General features: G+C 44.1%; 1 protein-coding gene across 3 annotated transcripts in view; it reads right to left on the bottom strand.

The window, feature by feature from the left end:
- The window catches only part of MAPK6 (mitogen-activated protein kinase 6), a 28,770-nt gene extending 13,820 nt beyond the window's left edge, over positions 1-14,950 (bottom strand). The window contains exons 1-2 of one of the 3 annotated variants that reach the window (XM_061347410.1): positions 14,753-14,950; positions 4,556-4,693 (exon numbers count right to left, since the gene is read on the bottom strand). The gene's annotated coding sequence lies outside the window, so the exon portion shown is untranslated. Of the gene's footprint in view, positions 1-516; positions 673-4,555; positions 4,694-14,752 lie in introns of those variants that run through there. The other 2 variants (XM_061347411.1, XM_061347408.1) reach the window with 2 other exon arrangements.
- Between the last annotated feature and the right edge of the window lie 2,944 nt (positions 14,951-17,894).

Below are 17,894 nucleotides of genomic sequence, written 5' to 3'. Positions count from 1 at the left end.
CAGGCAGAGGGGACCCTCGCCCGCTATGCCCGGGGCCACGGCGGGGAAAAGGGAGCAGCAGCCCGGCCCCAGCCTTACCGCCCTCGGCCAGCGGACCCGGCAGCCCGCCGCAGCGCGGAGCTCTACCCCCTACCTTCAAACGCCCTTCAGGGCGCCGCCGCCGCCGGGCCCGCTCCGGCGGGAAAGCGACCCTCAGGGCCCTAAAGGCCGTTGGCAGCGCCCCGCTGGCGGCACCGCGCGGCCGCCCCCGCCCGCCCTGCTTGCGGACGCTCGTCCCCCTCAGCCGTGGGGCTGCCTCTGTCCCCGGGCCGCAGCCGCCGCAGTGCGGAGGGGCCGGGCCAGGCCCCAGCGCAGCAGGGGAAAGGGGGTGACGCGGCCCGCAGCGGGCCGGGGGCGCCGCCGTCCATCGGGAGGGAACAAAGCGCCTTTGTGCGGCGGGGCCGGGCCCGCGTGTGCAGCGGCCCGAAATCCCCCCTCTCCCGCCGCCCACCTCGCCGCCCGCCCCGCCGCACTCACGGGCCTTCCCAGGCTCATCGGGGGCTGCGCTGCTCACACGGCCAGGCCCCGCGGCCCCACCACCGGCTCCCGCCCGGCGCCCACCCGCCTCGCCGCAGTTGCTGCAGCCTCCGCCGCCGCCGCCATGTAACCCGGCGCGGAGGGCAGGGAGGGGCGGCTCCGACAGCGGCTCCGCCTTCGAGGGGCGGGGAGCAGCGCGGCGGGCGGGGGAAGCGTCCACAGCCCGGCGGGTCTGGTGCCGCACGCCTCAGCCGCGGTCGACCCAGAGTCCTGGCCGCGCTCTGGGGGCCGAAGGAGCACCCGACCCTTTCCCCGGTGCTTGTGCCCCAGGGCCACAGCAGGACACCCTCTCCTGTGCAGTCACCTCAGAGCCTCGCCTGTCTTCGTGGGATATGGCTGCTCCGAGCAGCCCCTATGTCCAGTTAGAGGAATTTGGCACTTTCAAAGAACAGTTGAGCCAACAACTTCAAAGAAAGGGGCCTAGTGGAGGTGTACACGCTGCTGCTAGACTTAACATAAGTTAGAGGCTTACAGATGCTAATGGTGGCCCTTTAGTACTGCAGTGATGCTCTAAAGCTTCAACTACAGTTGCTGCTTCCTCCACCTATTTGATCTCTGCTGCCTCCTGACAGCTTTACCTAGAGTCAGACCTGCGCATTTGAACTCCCCAAGTCCACCTTGAGCCTAGGCAGGGCCACACTCGGCAAGGCCTAGGGCTTTGCCTCAGCGTTTCCTTTGGCCACAACACAGCATAGAATCATAGAACGGTTTGGGTTGGAAAGTACCTTAAGATCATCCAGTTCTAACCTGCCTGCACTGGACATTGCCCCCACTAGCAGGAGAGGTGATACTTGATAACACAGCACTGTGCTGATAGCACGCATGCAGAAGTCACTAACTAATCTAACGCTTTACAGTAGTTGGTAATTTATAGTCAGCTAACTGTGCTGCCAACAGTGAAGAAAAGTCAGAGACAAAGTTGCAGTTCTTCTGCCCACCCAGCAAAAGAGTTAGAAGATTACAGTGCTGGCTGCTCCAGAAGGCTGTATTTAAATACAGCCTATAAAGAAAACAAAACTGCAGGAGTGCATATTTGGAAGAGGTAATGTTAGGACGGCAAGCAGAGCCAAGCCACAAGAGGGGTATTTACTTGCATTAAAGAAAGAGATTTGGGACTCAAAAAAGGCAGGAGCAGCAGTGGTTGGTTGTCTAAACCCAGAGCTATTTAGTTAATTAAAGAATCCTTCCACCCATACAAAGTATTTTCATTATGAAAGGCAAAAGAGCTGATCCTAGGGTACTGCAGTAAGAAAAAAATTATATATAACCTTTCAACAGCACCTAGAGAGCCCATCATCATATGCATCCATTGGGACTATTTGCCAGTTCCCACACTGCCGTTTCAGTCAGATGGAGAAGTTGCACATGGAGTTTGCCCTGCAGCAGCCCACACTGTTTAGGAAGCATGGAGGAGCCTTGGAGGAAGTGGCACACTTCGTTGTCTGGGTAGCACACATTCACTCATAAATCTCACACAGTCCAGAAGTACCACCATCTGGGGGAATTCCTAATCAGTAAATCAAGATCTACTTTATTTTCTTCCCACCCCCCAGTTATTTTCTGCAGTTCTAACATTGTGGTAGGATCCAGTGAATGAGATCCTTCAGATTTAGAGGAAAATCATGAAAAAGGGGATACAGCAATGTTACTTGTCTTCAGCCTCACTGTAGAATTACAATGCCTGTCAGAGTTGCTCAGAATTTAATTGTGTATCACATGGCAACGTACAGCTACCTAATCCAGCAAATTGCTAATCTGTTATCAGATTTTAAATATCCTATTGATTAGGCTATAAATTATTGCATCCAATTGTTTCCCCATTCCCCAAAAATGCCATTACGTAGCACATAGATGATATGCTGTATGATACCAACTCATTCTAAAGCATTTGCAGATACTAGCTCAATAAAGTGCAGAGTAAGAAAAGAGCTGGACTTTGAAGGTCATAAAGCCCAGCAATTAAAAAATAATTAGAAGTGAAACAGTGATTCATTTATTGTATTAAAGTTGAAAAAGATCAAACAGTAAATTCCAATGTAATATTTCAGTCTTGTGTGTTACTTGTGGCTTAAAAGATAATAAAGTATTTTTAAGTGTCCACACCCATTATGATTGGCAAGGGAAGAAAGATTTGGAGGCTGTTTGAAAAGGTTGCCCAAGGTGACTTGGCAGCTCCAGGCTTTTTTTTTCTCAGTTTCACTGCTCTGCTGGGCTTTTCTGCGGGAACTCTTTGTTTTCTGGCATTATGCAGTTCTCTCTCATGATTCCAGGTATTTTCAGAAAAGGCTCAACTTAAGTGCATAGCTCACATCCAGCAGCCTCCACCTCCAATGAAGATGAAGCTATCTAAGGGGACGCCTGGTTCTTGGCCTGTCCTGCAGGATCAGTCCCCTGAGCAGCTGAATTTGCTAAGACACAAAGGGGAAGACTGGCAGCAGACGGTACCCGGAGTGCCTGCTGGACCACTCCTGCTTGACTTACATGTCCTCCCAGAGGAAGGGAGATGTATCCTAGGATACATTTTTAAGGACTGACCATGCTTCTTATCAAAGTCCAGGAATTTTTTTTTTGCATGGGTATAGGGATGATTTTAGACAGGAAATCCAACTTATTAAAGGGGATGGGCAGAGGTTCAAGTAACGTTCAATTTCTGCTGCCTCCCTGGCCTGTGCATGCTTACCTGTGTTCTACAGGGTGATATGGGTCCTGAAGTACAATTTGATTCTCCTGGCACAACTCCCAAGAGTCTGAATAGATTGTTTGGGTCTCTAACTGCTACCTTAACTGTGTTAGGCAGAGCCTTTACAAAGCACTCACTGTTCCAGCTTACGGTTGCATAGTGCTGACGTTCACCACAAACAGATAAATTGGAGTTTCACTGACAACCCAACTTCACTTCTTGTGCACCTCCATTTCCTGGACTACAGGACTATAACTTTCCATACTGGACATAGGGGGGTTTTATTTGTTCTTTTTGAAACTCAAGCATATTCTCCTAATGAATGCTCTCTGGGTTTGCAGAGATTAAAGCTTTCCCAATAAATCTTAAAGCATACTTCATGCCAGCATTATTAGCATGTAACCGTACAGAAGCTGACATCTTATAAACTTCTAAAAAATCTTGGGTTTGGTTTCTTAGCTGAAGTCTGCTTGATGGTAGCCAAAGCTACCTGGACACAGACAGCATGCTATCACCTCATTTGCACTCCCTTGGTGGAACTAGCTTTGTTCGAGCAAGATTTGTACCATCTACATTCTGATCAGGAAAGAAGCTAGGATGATGTTAGGGGACTTAGAAAAAAGGAAAAGGCAAGCCCTCAGATCTTCATCCCTGTGTGAAACAATAGGAAGACTGGAAAAGACCATTAACAAAGAGAAGTTCAAACTAAAAGCAGCAAAGTATGAAGGGCAAATGGAGGTGGAAAAAGAAAGTAATAGAAGATATTCAACTCTGAGGTGAGAAATAAATGGATTCTGTGACATACTTTGGAAATTCTGTGAAACTGCAGGAAAAAAGGTCATCAAACACTTAAACCAGAAAAAGTCATTCTTCCCCCCTTGGTAGATCATCAGCAATCTAGGACACTTTGGTACAGCTAGCTGCATGCAGGCTCCCCATTTAATATCACACATCTTCATTAAGACAGACAATTCCATTTTTTATGTCTTAGCCAGCATTTTGCACAGAAGACATAGCAACTGCCTAAAGCAGTACTTTGCAAAGCCATAGCAATACTGGGAGAAGAGAAAAGCTTAGAAAACTTGCCTTGTAGCTGGGTCATCACTGAAAGCATCAGCCCTCTTCGTGAATTTCACTTGAAGGGCTGGAGCTCTCCCAGATTTCTCAGCTTTTCATTAATTCCTCATTAGTTAACCTTGCATGCAGATAGCTGTCAGTATTTCATGCACGGAATAGCAAACACATAGAAAAAGATTACCAGGGTAGGCAATTAAGGCAGTATGTGTTAGGTTTAATCACCTTTTAAAGCATGACTAGTACCAACGTTTTCACACTTGGGTTCTCCAAGTGACCTGAGTTGCTTCTAACTTCCCAGCGTGGGACACAGGAGGTGTGCTGGAACCAGGCTGTAGATCCAGTCAGTGGATGAATCTACAGCTGAAAAACATTCCACAGAAAGAGGAAAAGGGCTGAGCAGGATGAGTTGGAAACAAGAAGCACCAAATTTTTTTCCCAGCACAACAGAATTTTGTGTGCAACAGTTATGCCCTGTTCAGACCTGCAGGAAGACACTGCTCTCATCCCCACCTCCAACAGACCAAATGAAGTAGTTAGAACTCATCTGCCCACTGAAGCGGCATCAGAGCAATTGTCTAATGCACCTTTGTGCCAGTTATTGCATTGGCTGCAGTGTTGCTAGAGTTGTAAGGCAGTATATTACTGTACAGGTATTATTTAAGTATCTGTAATACCGTGAGTACACCAGTGTGGAGAGATGCCCTGGAAGCAGGGTGGGGTGCTCTCAGCAAAAGTGCATTTGGTTTTGGATCCGTACTGGGACATACATCACCTCTTGAACAGAAGTTATAAAGGCCCAATGATGGATTTATGTAGAACAATTATATGGTTTTGTAAAACTGTTGCATTTAATGGCAGAACTATACATATTGCTATGTAGAACTGTTCTTGTTCATTCCTACAGAACAGTAAACCCTCCTACATGCAGCATTTTGACTTCTATTGCATTGCAGAGATAAAACCTGTGCTGTGCAATTGTAAATACAGCTGGTGCTGCAGAGCTTGTCATTTACAGAGGAAAAAATAATCAAACTAACATTCACTGACATTTTCACCAACACCAGGATCCTCTTGAAATACATTTACAGGGGGCAAAACTAAATACAAATACATGGGCATCAGATAATTCATTGCTTCAACAGTCTGAGGCTACAAAACTACTAGCAACAAATAAAACTTATAGCAACAAATGTTATCTACGATCTTACAAGGGGAGAAAGGAGGTGCAGTGAGTTAAGGCATTTCAAACACTTTCAAATATTGTTTTGCAATAACCTACATATGAACGGCATGGCTAGAAGTGAATCTTTGTCAGCCATCAAGAGGATGATCTGTTGCTGCCATGAGAAACTTACGGTTGGAAAAGCAATACTAATTGGTTATAGTGGAAGAGTGTCAGACCTCTTCTGCTACTTAGATATGTACCCTGTAGAGGCCTTCATGAGTGGGACATGGACTCCAATCTTGCTTAGGCACCTGAAAGACTCTGGTACATCTTAGAGCAGTTTGTAAAAACAGGATGAAACAGGCTGGACTGGGAGACACGTTAGGAAATCACATCTTTGTGACTGCTCAGGCAAAGGTCATCCTCCATTCACTTTACCCTGCACACAGTGGTCTCCAACATGCCAAAGCTCATGAATACAGCAGTTTCACAAGCAAGCAGCATACTGGATGGCTAAAGATAAAGAGACAAGAAGCATGATGCCATCAGGGTCAAGGCAGGCCAGTGGGAAGCCGATGTGAGTGCTGTTGCTCAGGGTGCGTTTTGTCTATGGTCAACATGCTTTTTCAGGATTCCCAAAATAGCACTTATCATAAACAGCAGATTCACTGGGGAGTGCACTGCTTCACTTAATGCCTCTTACTGTCCCTGTCAGGCTCCTACCCCGGTGAGTATCCTGAAGCTAAAGAGATGGAAAACCTAAGAAATACAAAAAAATAGAAACTTTTTATAGAACATCTACCATCAAATTACATGTCAAAAACTCAGCAGCACAGAAGCTGCCTTGAGTCACTTCTGTTATATCTTCAGACATCAAACCCCAACGTTTTTATTTTGTTAACAAACTTTGGAACCACCTCCTGTCCCTTAATGCTTTGTAACATTTTCTCAGCACATGTTGCACTACCTACTTCTAAAGATTTTTCTACAAAGGTATGGATTATTAAATTCCCCATATTCCCCAACCCCATTATATCTTAGCTTTCATTAAGATTTTCTAGGACATTTCAGGTTTTCTCAACAGTTTCGGGACACTTGCTGGGAGGGAGTACATTTCCAAACTGTTTTCTCATGAAAACTGGGTTTTGCCTGTGTGCCAGAATCAGGAGACACTTTATAAATAGCTTTGGACAGATGACAGGAAATGACGCAAGATCTCAGGCCACTCCACAGAGGCCAACTGTCTGAAGTGCTCAGGAAAGAGGGACTTGCACCACTGACTACTACACAGGGAAGAAAAAAAGCACAGAAGCATCATTTACTACAGAGGGTATCAGGCTTATGAAACACAGGATCTCTGTCGTATTACAGCTCAAGCAGAAAGCTTGCAACTACACTACAATGAAAACCAGGAAAATTGAATGTTCCTCTGAAGAGAAAAAACTGACCAGAATTGTCTGAACATGCTTTGTCTTTTACTCTGAAGGAGGAGCTTTCCCCTCCTAACACACTTACAAATGCTAACACATGCATTGGAGATTCTCCAGACACTGACTGGTGCCAGACACTGGGATCATCTTCTTACCTTTGCATTTCCCATCAGCTTCAGCAAAGGCCTTCCAACTCAAATTGCTTTAAATGGCTCCAATAATAGCTCCAATAATAACTGTGTAGAAGTTAATCTGAGTCTATTCATCTGATCCCAAGAACTATCTGTTCGTATTCACAATAGTAATACAGAATTGAGCATCAACTCACTGTCTCATTTTGTTTCTATCAGCTTCCATAAAGCACAGTAATTTAACCTCAAATAAATGCTTTATTTGGATTAGTAGCAAACTCTCAGCATTCTTAAGTCCATGTCAAAATTCTCAAGAGATTTAATTTAAATGCAGTGACTCTGGTCTTCTCCCCCATTACCAAGTTGCCTCCTCTTCCTAACAGCAATAAGCACCTCTCAGCCCACTCCTTACCACACTTTCACACTGATGACTGAACAGAGTGATATACATGTAAAACTACAAGTATTAGTGAGACATAGATAGTGTACCACCGCAGCAGATGTGCTTTTGAGTCATCCAGTCCAGCGTGTGATGCATTTAAATCCTCTATGTTCCCACACTGCAGTTAAGCATCCTGTGGGGCTATAGGAGCTGGCCTCAAAGCAGCCACAGTCATTGTCATAACCAGCCACAGTGCTTTCTCCCACAGACCCAGCATTGTGGAGGCTAGCCTGAGACTTCTGCTGAGATTTCACTTTAACAGACAATGGTATATCTGACCCTACTTGTGACCCATACCTTAGAAACATCCTGCTCTCCAGAGTGGATGGTTTCTACCCATCATTTTTAAGCTACATGTTCCCATGGCAGACAGAAAAGCCTAGAAGCCTTCCTAACTGTGACAGGAGTAAATAATACACCACACATTTTTTTGAGCTTTTGTACTAACTGATTTTACCCATGGTCTACATTTCTGTAAGTCTAAAGAACTTTTTTTTTTTTTCATTAAAAACATTAAATCTGATGGAATCTTTATTGTTTTAAAAACATAAGATTTATTACCTCTATTTTTATTACGTCTCTTAGAGGTACAACAGTGCTGAAACTGGGCCATCCCAAACTTTCTCGGTTAAAGGCTGTACAAACAGAAATGGAATACATCTGTCCATGCATACAGTACAGGACATAAAAGCAAATCCACTTGTCAGGAGGTGTGTCACACACTGCATGTGTGGAAGAGAGAAGGCTATAAGTGAAGGTGAAGAAAGCCCCTGTAGAGCTCAACAAGAGCTCCAGTGCCTGAGATCCAGCTCTCCTTAATGACCACAAACATAAAACCTCCCAAAATTGTAAACACAGACTGCATTCTTTTCTGCACTTGGAAAGAGATCTTGTATATCTTTTTTGCTTCTTGACCTATGAGAAAATGTGTCTCACATGCCTCTTCCTGCACTGCTGTGTAGCTGCCTCCACAGAGACACACTCTTCTTGTCAAGGGCCCCTGCAGACTGCTTCTCAAAAATAACTCCATAGGATACCCTGGTGCTGAGGAATCACTGAGAAGCAGTCCTAAAATTAGAAAGTGATGTTGTAGAGGTAAACTGTATAGTTATTTCTAAACGTTTTTTCCCATTATTTGAAACGTGAGATTAACTTTGCAAATGAGCTGGAATTAAGAAAGATAAAGAGGTAGAGAAACCTTCTGCTTTTCAGTGCATCAGCATTTTCTTATCTTCAGCATATCTCTAAATTGTTTTCAATCGCATTCAGTGAAAAACTGTTCAATGAAAACGTAAAGAGATTACACATACATATAAAGCTGTATTTTATGACAAGGGAAAGTTGTTACTCCCTCGTTCTTTGTGGTTTATGAAGCCCTGGAGAACCATTTAAGCCTCAGTTAAAATAAAATCAATTCCTGGTAAGCCTATTTTAGTAAACACAGAAAGTTGCTAAAGATTATCTCAAATTTCTCTGCATTGTTTAAACTGGACACTCCCAAAACAAAAGCAATCAGATGATTCAAAGTAAAGGAGTTTCAACCTTTAGATCAGCTCTAATTGCAATACTTGGTTCTCATGATTGCAGCAATTCAACAGACTCCAGCATGATCACAGGGCTCATGTATGCTCCATGACAGCATTGCCCTAGATGCGGTTCCTATCTGTAATCTGATGTATCCAGTGGCTCACAGCACCACAAGCCAACTGAACGACCCTTCTGTTCCCTTGTATCCATTATCACAGAAGTTAGGTGTACAAATCCATTCACTTGTGCTCAGTAGTGGGACACTTTGTGACAAGGTGATGCTGCACAGTAGAGATCCCAGTCACCCAAATCAGTGGCTTTAGCCACTAGACAACAGTGGGCAAACCCTTCCTAGTAGCCTATGTCCTGAAATGGTGGCCTAGAGTGGCAAGACTGCAGCTCACAAACCTCTCAGCTTTTCCTTGCAATTAACTTTTCCAGGACAGACAGCCTCCCTGGCTACAAACTTCCCTGGAAAAGATACATCCCAGAAATCCAGGAGGGACATGAGTCTTAGCCCTTGCTTTCAGAGTCAAACCCCCCTGCTGGGGCTGGACTAGGAGTCTCATTGCTGCTGCCCAAACCATCCTGTTCCAAGGGCAGCTCCAAGGAGGACTTAACACTCTCAAGCCTGTCTGTCAGAGATGCTTCACAAAGACTTCACAAGACAGCACAATATTCATCAAAACCAAGGTGGTGGTTTCCTCTCAATGCAGCAAAGGTTTCAAGATGTCAGCTATTTTTTTTCCTGACAGACTACCCAAGCTGGTATTTCCACAGCTGCATGAGCTGCCTAAATGCTTCCTAGAACAGACGAAAGTAAGATTATTATGGTTTGTGATAATTTTGCTGTTTAAATAATTAAGGCAATTCATTTGCTTGTAGATTCAAGGACTATGTACAATTTGAGATCAAAGTACTACCCTGTACCCCATGTTTATCATCCTAGGTCCAATGACATTTGTTAGTAAACAATACAAGTGTAATCATTGCTAGGCGATAGTAAATCAGTGGCAAGGCTTGAACAGGCTGTTGTCAAGTAGGAAAACTTCAACCAAGAACCTGTGGTGCCTGCTGTAATCAAGTGAAACAGCAGGGTAGTAATGGAAACTTTTGAACCTTTTCACACAGAGGAACAAGATTTATCTTCCTGATTGCCCTGATGTTTCAGATAGCAAGAGAACATGGGAATATGGGCCTTAATGTCAGCTTCTTTGACCTTTGAAGGGAACTCCATGTGACATGACAAGCACAGTAATCAGAACAAGCTCTATCTGCTCTGATACAGCTTTACTGCATGAGCAGATACTCCTTTTTCCACTTGCAAGTGCTCAGGCCTCTGCTTCATTCATTGCGTAAGACAAACAGTGCTCACCTGATTAGCAGTAATTGGATACCAGACAAAATAAAATCAGTGTACTGCCCTATGTCTTATTCGTCACATATTGCCCCAGTCTAAAGGCAGAACCAGGGTTTAATTTCTCTGCATATACCCATTAAATTAATTTCTACAATCTGCAAGAACATCAGGGTATTAGTATTTCCACTTTCCTGAACTGAGCCACAAAGATCAAGGTCACAGGAGCCCTTAACAGCAGATACATTAAAGATTGCTAGAACTGAATTTTGCATTGGATTGGTACTTTATTCCACGGTTCAACTTTCCAACCCACTTTTCAAAGTGATTGGTACTTCTTGCAATAAGTGCAGATCCCCGAAGCTCTGAATTCTCATTCTTTGCAAGTTATTCTAGGCTTTGTCCAGGCAGTTGTGATTTTCCCCACCACCAGAAGCCCCAGGTAGCTGTGCTTGTATACCCCAAGTACCTGTGTTTGCATACCCCAAGTACCTGTGTTTGCAAACCCTCCATGCCAGCTTTGCCACTCCTAGTCATCTATTTTATCCAAGTCTCCTTCCATTTCCCCATTTATCTTTTTTTTTTTTTCTCTTTTTTTCCCCTCATTTTTTTACAAGCTTTTTCTCCCAGCCTATTCCTGAAAAATTTCCCATTTTGTCCTTGCTTCTATCAGGTAGCTACCTCCATCTTCCTAACTGGAGCCAACAGAAGCTGGTAAAGCAGTGCACAGGAGGAACAGTCCACATCTATTCAATTAAGATGCCCAAACCCAACAGAGCCTGCAGTAGCCTTGGATGCAGTCACAGGAGAATTTCTATTCAGAAGTGGGCTGGGCAGGAGCACACCCAGGAGCGGCAGCATGGGGATTTACCTGCTACCATATCTGTCCAGTCTGCAAAATGTGAGGTCTCCAGTTCATAGACATCAAGAGATTTCCCACGAGGATAAAATGTGCATCTTTGAGTGTGGATTTCGAGAGTGCTTTCCTTTTCTGGTGTAAGCAAGGGCCTTTTAAGAGCCTTTTCTTGCCTGATTTTAAGTAGGACAAAATCAATGCTTTCCTCCATGCCAGTTCTCATAAAACAGCGAAGTATTTGAGCTAAACATTCCAGCAAAGTTCAGATTTGGAAATATACCTGTCACAAAAATGTTTCCATCCAAAGAATTATCCATCAGCAAGATCACAGTCTATCAAAACTGAGGCAAGCACTAAGACCAAGGCATACAAGAACTTCCCAGCCTTGCCCAAGCCACCAAGAGGTGTACTGCTCCCACTTGTACAGTCCCTCTCCATCATTGCTTCTCTTCCTGGGCAAAGGAATAGGCACATTCACACCCTCTCCGCTCCCAGCGGAAAGTACCCAGAAAGCTAACATAGGCTGCATCACCTCTCTGGGCAGCCTTCTCCTGACATCCCTGGGGCTGGAAAGCCTCTAGCTGTCAGGGAAGGTGTTGGTGAAAGGGTCTCCCTACACAGGAATGCTTTGAAGGGAGGGGGAGAAGTGGACCAGACAGCTTCTGAGAAAGATAGGGTCCTATCGATGTTCTCCCTGTGATGAGACGTTTCTAGGAGGGCACAGGGAACCCCTACAGGGACACTTGCTGCTGGGCCCTGTTCAAGCTTCTTTTTACCTTTGCGAAGGTATTTTGGGAAAAGGCTGTCAGCAGGGGAAAGCAGGAGGCTGGGCTGTTTCCTGTAAGGAAATATCCCACTCTCCAGGACAAGGCTTCTTCTATTATCTTACTCTGATGCACAGTCACACAGCCTTTCCTACCACCCAGGAGGCCTGCAGTTACATGGAGAGGCCCAAGATCAGGGGAATGCAACAGTGAAGAAGGTGAGGAAATAAGTGCTTAAATAATCTCCATCATTAGCTTCTCTGTAATCTCAGTTTTTGAATGGTTGGAGGGATGGACAGAAAACACATGTAACTGTGTGCAGGGGATGGGGACAACAGCAACATCAGCCTGAATTTCTGATGGTTACAGAGGCTGTAATTTATTTTTATTCTCACTGTATCCTGTGTGAAAAGCATTTCAATACCTGCCCTACCCCCAGATCCTGCCATGAAAAACTAGATCTCACAAAGCTGTTTCCCAGTGAGTCAAATCCAGGTTTCAAGGCTCTGTCTGACAGTTTCACGAAGACAGCATTAACTTCTGACTGAGCATAAGCAACCAGGTCACTGAACACCAGGAGTGCATGACACAGTGCCCCAGTGCGTGTCTGGGTCAGATGTGCTTTTCAGAGCCCCCATCTGCAGAGCCTGTCCCACCCCTCCATCCTTCAGCAGCCAGCCATGGGGCACCCACAGCAGTGGGGTGCTTGCTCACCTGCAGCAGGCACAATCTAGGTAACACATCCCAAATCCACCCTTCTGTTCTTTAAAATAGACTTTTATTTATACTGATGGTGGTGGCAGAAAATAGCCCAAGTCCCCACTGTACCTTCAGTTACATTTTACCATGTGCAGACCTGAAGCTCTGAGGCTCCTCTCCCTCTGCAGAGCGAACACAGCACTTGCAGGACTAAAGCTATGCTTATATAAGATCCTAAGAATGCCAAGTTGAACGTCTGACAGAGGAAAAACTTCTGCTAAAACCCTACTTTTTGTCTTTTCAAGAGATCTAATCTATCGTCTGTGCATTCCTGACCTTCGGAAAGTATTTTCATCTCGCACGTTGTTAAGTATAACAATCCTCTTACCAAGGGAACATTTTGTTAGAGCTTTAAATTGGGTTACGTAAATTATTTGTAGTTCTGACAGCAGGTTTCTCTTCCGTCCACAGGGACAGTTACGAGATCGCTACAAGGTTCAGTCGTAATCACTGCAGATAATCATCTGAAGGGACTGTTTGAAATGAGATCTAATCTGGGGGATATGCTACAACTTTACCAAGGCTTTTTATAAAAGCAGCGCTTTTGCCAAGTAATTTGCAATACAACCTGCACCAGAACTAAAAACTCCCCAATGTGGAGGGTAAATTGAGGGAAAAACCCCATCTCCCACAGACTTGAGAAGGAACAGAACACAAAGGGGAGAAAACTACATATATACATGTATAAAGGTGGTACTGAGCATGTCTCAATCCATGAGTTTCCTCTTGCTGACTACAGTGGGAACTGCAGACACGATCAAGCCCTTTGTTTCCACTAAGTAATTGTACAGAAAAAACAGAGTGGAAAAAATACTCAAGAAGCAACAGCAGTACTGTTAGCATTACATCAGAGCAGTCAGTGACTGAGGAACACATTCTGTACTCTCTTTTCACTTTTATGTTCCCCAGCCCTTAACCAGGTGTGGGGTTAGGCACTGATTTTGAATGGAAAGTTTTCAGGCAGTAGAAGCCTCCTGCATTGCTTTCTCTTGTCACTGGTAAGGCTGATTGGGAAAAAAAGTTTCTCTGGATTTCTTCAGGACTGGGAAAAGAAGGGAATAATTTATAAATCGTGATTTATTTTTTTCAGTTTCCCATTTTATTTATGAGCGATTTAAAAAACCAAAACCAAAACCAAAACAATAAACTAATAGTTTATTCAAACGGAAAGCATTTTGTTTGACTTTTTTTACTGATTTGTTAAACCAAAATGTTAGAATGAAAATTTTCAAATAAAAATATATTGATATTTATGGACATTTAATTTAAAAATCTTTGTAAGAGCATTTCAGATTTTTTCCTGCCTAAGTAACAAGAGCAGTGAGTTTCATTTAGTGCTAAGTATAAGCAATTGAGCAAACCTGATTTCTACACACTCCTGCTGGCTTTAAGTCCTCCACAGAAGTGGTCCAGAACACAACAAACGCAGCTGCTCCTTCTGCAGCATGAAAGTACTCCAAGGAGGGATGTTTTCAAGGAGAGAAAACCCACACACATGCACAAACACAAGAAGCATGCAAAAGGTGCTCAGCAGAGGAGGACCTTTGCCCACAAAATGTAACATCTGCTAACATTTGCAAATCTGCAGGGACTGCTTTACGTTGGTATTTCCAATTGTATTGAGCCCTCATGGTGCTTTATCTTTCCTTCCTATTCCCTCCCTTCTCTGTTTGATGCCAAATACTTATTTTCGGCAGTTGATACAGAGTTGTTTTATGATTTTATTAGCAGTCTCTCTTACAATACTTTATCTGCAGAGAATGCAATGCATTAGTACTTCTAGGTACAATGTTAGGTATTCCTCTGAGTTATCTACAGACACTGACTAATATACAGTGATTTTATTTATATAAATATACTATTTTGTTAATTCTCAAAGAGAGAGGTTTTTTTAAGGGTTAGTTGGAAAGACTGATCTTAATCCTTTGTACTTCTTTCTCTCTAAAAAGCAGACCTCATAGGAGAATACACACAGATATTTAACTTACCATTACTGAAGCTATCTTTTGACTTCCTCAGTATCATTAATATTTAAGCAGAAAGAACAGAACAAACAATTATCTGAATGATACCACACCAGAACTAACAAAGTAACTTTAAAAAAGTCATCCAGAAGAAGTGAGAAGGTCGACCAGAAAAGGCAAGTCAGGAATAGCTGTGCTCTGTTGAGGAGGGGAAGGTTATGTTGCTGTGATATGAGTAGTGCACAGCTGTTACTCTAGTAATAATTCATCATATTAATATTTAAATGAGAGGAGGAGGAGAGCACGAGATTGTGTGTGACTCAATGGTCCCTCCCTGTCCTTAAGCAGAAAAATAGGCCACGAATACAGAAGGAGTATTAGGAGCTCTAGAGTGGGAAGGCTTGCTTTCATACCTCATGAATAAAAGTGGGCAAACTGGTCCCCAAAGAAGTCTAGAAATTATCCTAGTTTTACTCCTGCAAGTTAAATTCTGTTTCTACTCTCAGAAGCAGCCATTACCTAATGAACAAATCAATCCAGCAACCAGTGCTCCAGGTCTGTACGTGGTGTTTCTTGGATTTCAATGTATTTCCAGTGAGTTTCTATGCTTCCTGCAAAAAAGCCGCCTGTGGGAGCCTAGCCTGGCAGTTCCTCATCAGGAATTGCTGAGTCGCTGCTGTACCTTGCCATTTATCTACAGACATGTTGATAAAAACCATGTCTTTAATCAGGGCTCACTTACCTCCAGGCTTGTTCCATCATCTTGGCCCATCGGGGTCCCTGGCATGGGCAGGCTTAGCAGACCTGAGCAGGAGCAGGAGTGGCTGCCTGCAGGAGGAGGTATGAGGAGCGGAGCCTCAGCCTCAGGGAGCCTGGGGGAGCTTCAGGAGGTAGAGCAGCAGCATCCAGCAAGAGCAGGCTCAGCACAAGGTGGAGGGCTGGAGGAAACAGCTGATGCAGGCATAACCCAGACAGATGTGGGTGGCATCCCTGGCAGCAGAGGCAGCCTGACCACGCTTGGTTGCATATAGGCTTGCACAACTTCATCCAACAATTCAATATAAACACACTTCTCACATGCTGGTTTGTTGGGGCTGGGATTTTCTTTTTAATTCTGCACAACCCCTCCTTGTTAGCAGGGAGTGTTACTGTGACACACCTGGTTGAGCACTGCCTTGCTGGCTACATAATTCCATATAGGTAATAAACATCCATTTAACTAGAAATATGGGCACAAGCTCTGGAAATGGCCATGAGGCTAAGTAACGAATAGTTTTTAACAGAACACATCCACAAAGATGCATTCAGCTTGTGCTCAGCATGAAAATACAAGGCACACAAAGTACAGCCATTAAGAGATGCCAGACTCATTCAGTAACATCAGTTCTCAGCACACCAAGGTAAATTCTTCATCATAAATTTTCTATTTGTTTTGCATTCAAGCAAAGACATTCTCCCTCTTCATTTCTTTAGCCTAATCCTTCAAAATCAAGTTTGCAGACAGCCTGAGTTAATGCTGATACTGTTTTCTGCTGGCTGATACAGAAGTTTTATTTGATGCACCCTGTGTAACAGGATTCACAATATTAATAAATTACAGAAACATTTCTCATCAGATCTCTCCATATCTGTTGTCAGTGTCCCCGCAGAGTGACCATTTAAAACTGGTCTTCAGAACTTGCTACAAAGTTTTACATAAAACAAAATCAGACCCCTGGGCACGTTGGAGGAATGGGAAGCATCAGTTTGGACTGCTCGTGAGAGTAGATGACAAGGTCTACAGGAGCTCTGTGTTTGTAATAATGCAGGAGAGGTTAGGCTCTTCCTCCTTGGATTTTGGGAGTGATGGAAGAACAGGCCTACCACACTGGCTTTAATGCCTGGCACCAGCTCCACCACCACTGCTGCCTCATATATAAGATGGATACATGAGGCTGGAATTAACCATCTACCCCATTAGCACTCCCAACTGGGACTCATGTTCCCAGACACATGTGAAGGAAGAAGCTGTCCACCAACCCCTTGAGCTTCTGTGTCAGCCTCTAGTGACAGTTCTGGCCCCAACCTGATTACTGCAGGTTGAAGACTATTTGGACTCCCAAAGCAGCAACCTTACTTGCATCTCAGTAGTCAGAGGGCTCAGTCTTCAGCCAGCTTGGGCCCTGAGTAGTGTCACTGGCCACAGAAGATAAATGCTGGAAGAAGCAGAAAAGTCCCTCAAGTAGCAAACCTCTCTTTTTATGTGAAGAGATTTGGTCTGGTCCACTGGAATACAAAATATTTGCTGCTCCCTATGCTAGTAGTGTCAAACATGATTTAAGTCAGACTCCCTTTGTCCTTGTACATTCTCCTCCACACTATATACACACATACTATTTCAGAACCAACATCCTCCTTGTGCAAGCAGCTGTTCAGATTTCAAAGCATTCATGTACTATTGCTAAAAAAATCTGCAGAGAAGCCTCTAATTTCCCTATTGGTCTTCAGTAGCCTGAAAAGTTTAGCAAGCCAAAGAGGTCTCATGACTATTCCCTCCTTCCCTTTAGTCTGCATTTTAAAAAGCAAGTGCATGAAGCATAGTAATACACATTAACAAGGAAAGAAGGCTAACATATCATTTTTAATCAGAAATAAAACTGTGGATGAAGGTTAAAAAGTCTTTGCAACCACTGAATTGTTACTAGAAGGTGAATGTGTGATCAAAGATAAACGTTTTCAGGTACAGTTTGGGTCAGCTGACAGTTAACAGCTTCCATAAAACACCACATTGCAACAGCTTTTATACTGTCTTTATAGGCAAGCATCAATTTCCAGCTTGACTTGGTGACAACCAGATCAATGTACTAAGTCTGGGGAGGCTCAGAAGCCACTGCTCAGATTTTCTCTTCTTGACTGAAGAAGTTGCTAGTTTAATCCAAAACAATGGTCTTGGTTCAGAAGAGGCTCCAGCCTCTGCTGTCAAGTACCTTTGAGGTCAAGGCTTTTTCAGGCGTTGTCCAGTGTCTGCCCAAATGCCAACCACTCCAGCCTGTGCTCCCTTTTTCTTCTAAAATACAATATAAACAAGGAAATAAATCCTGCCCAAGAAAACTACAGTTAATTTCTGGAGTGCCCTTGGGTGCATTTTTGTGCTGAAATTCTTCTCCTGTGGATTTGGGGGTAGCCT

Source organism: Neopsephotus bourkii, unplaced genomic scaffold (genome assembly GCF_033783945.1).
Source record: "Neopsephotus bourkii isolate Nb327-2 ecotype Australia unplaced genomic scaffold, CSIRO-AGI_Nbou_v1 NB_318, whole genome shotgun sequence".
In the NCBI taxonomy this organism is placed as follows: domain Eukaryota; kingdom Metazoa; phylum Chordata; class Aves; order Psittaciformes; family Psittacidae; genus Neopsephotus; species Neopsephotus bourkii.
This window is presented reverse-complemented; position numbering and strand designations above follow the sequence as displayed.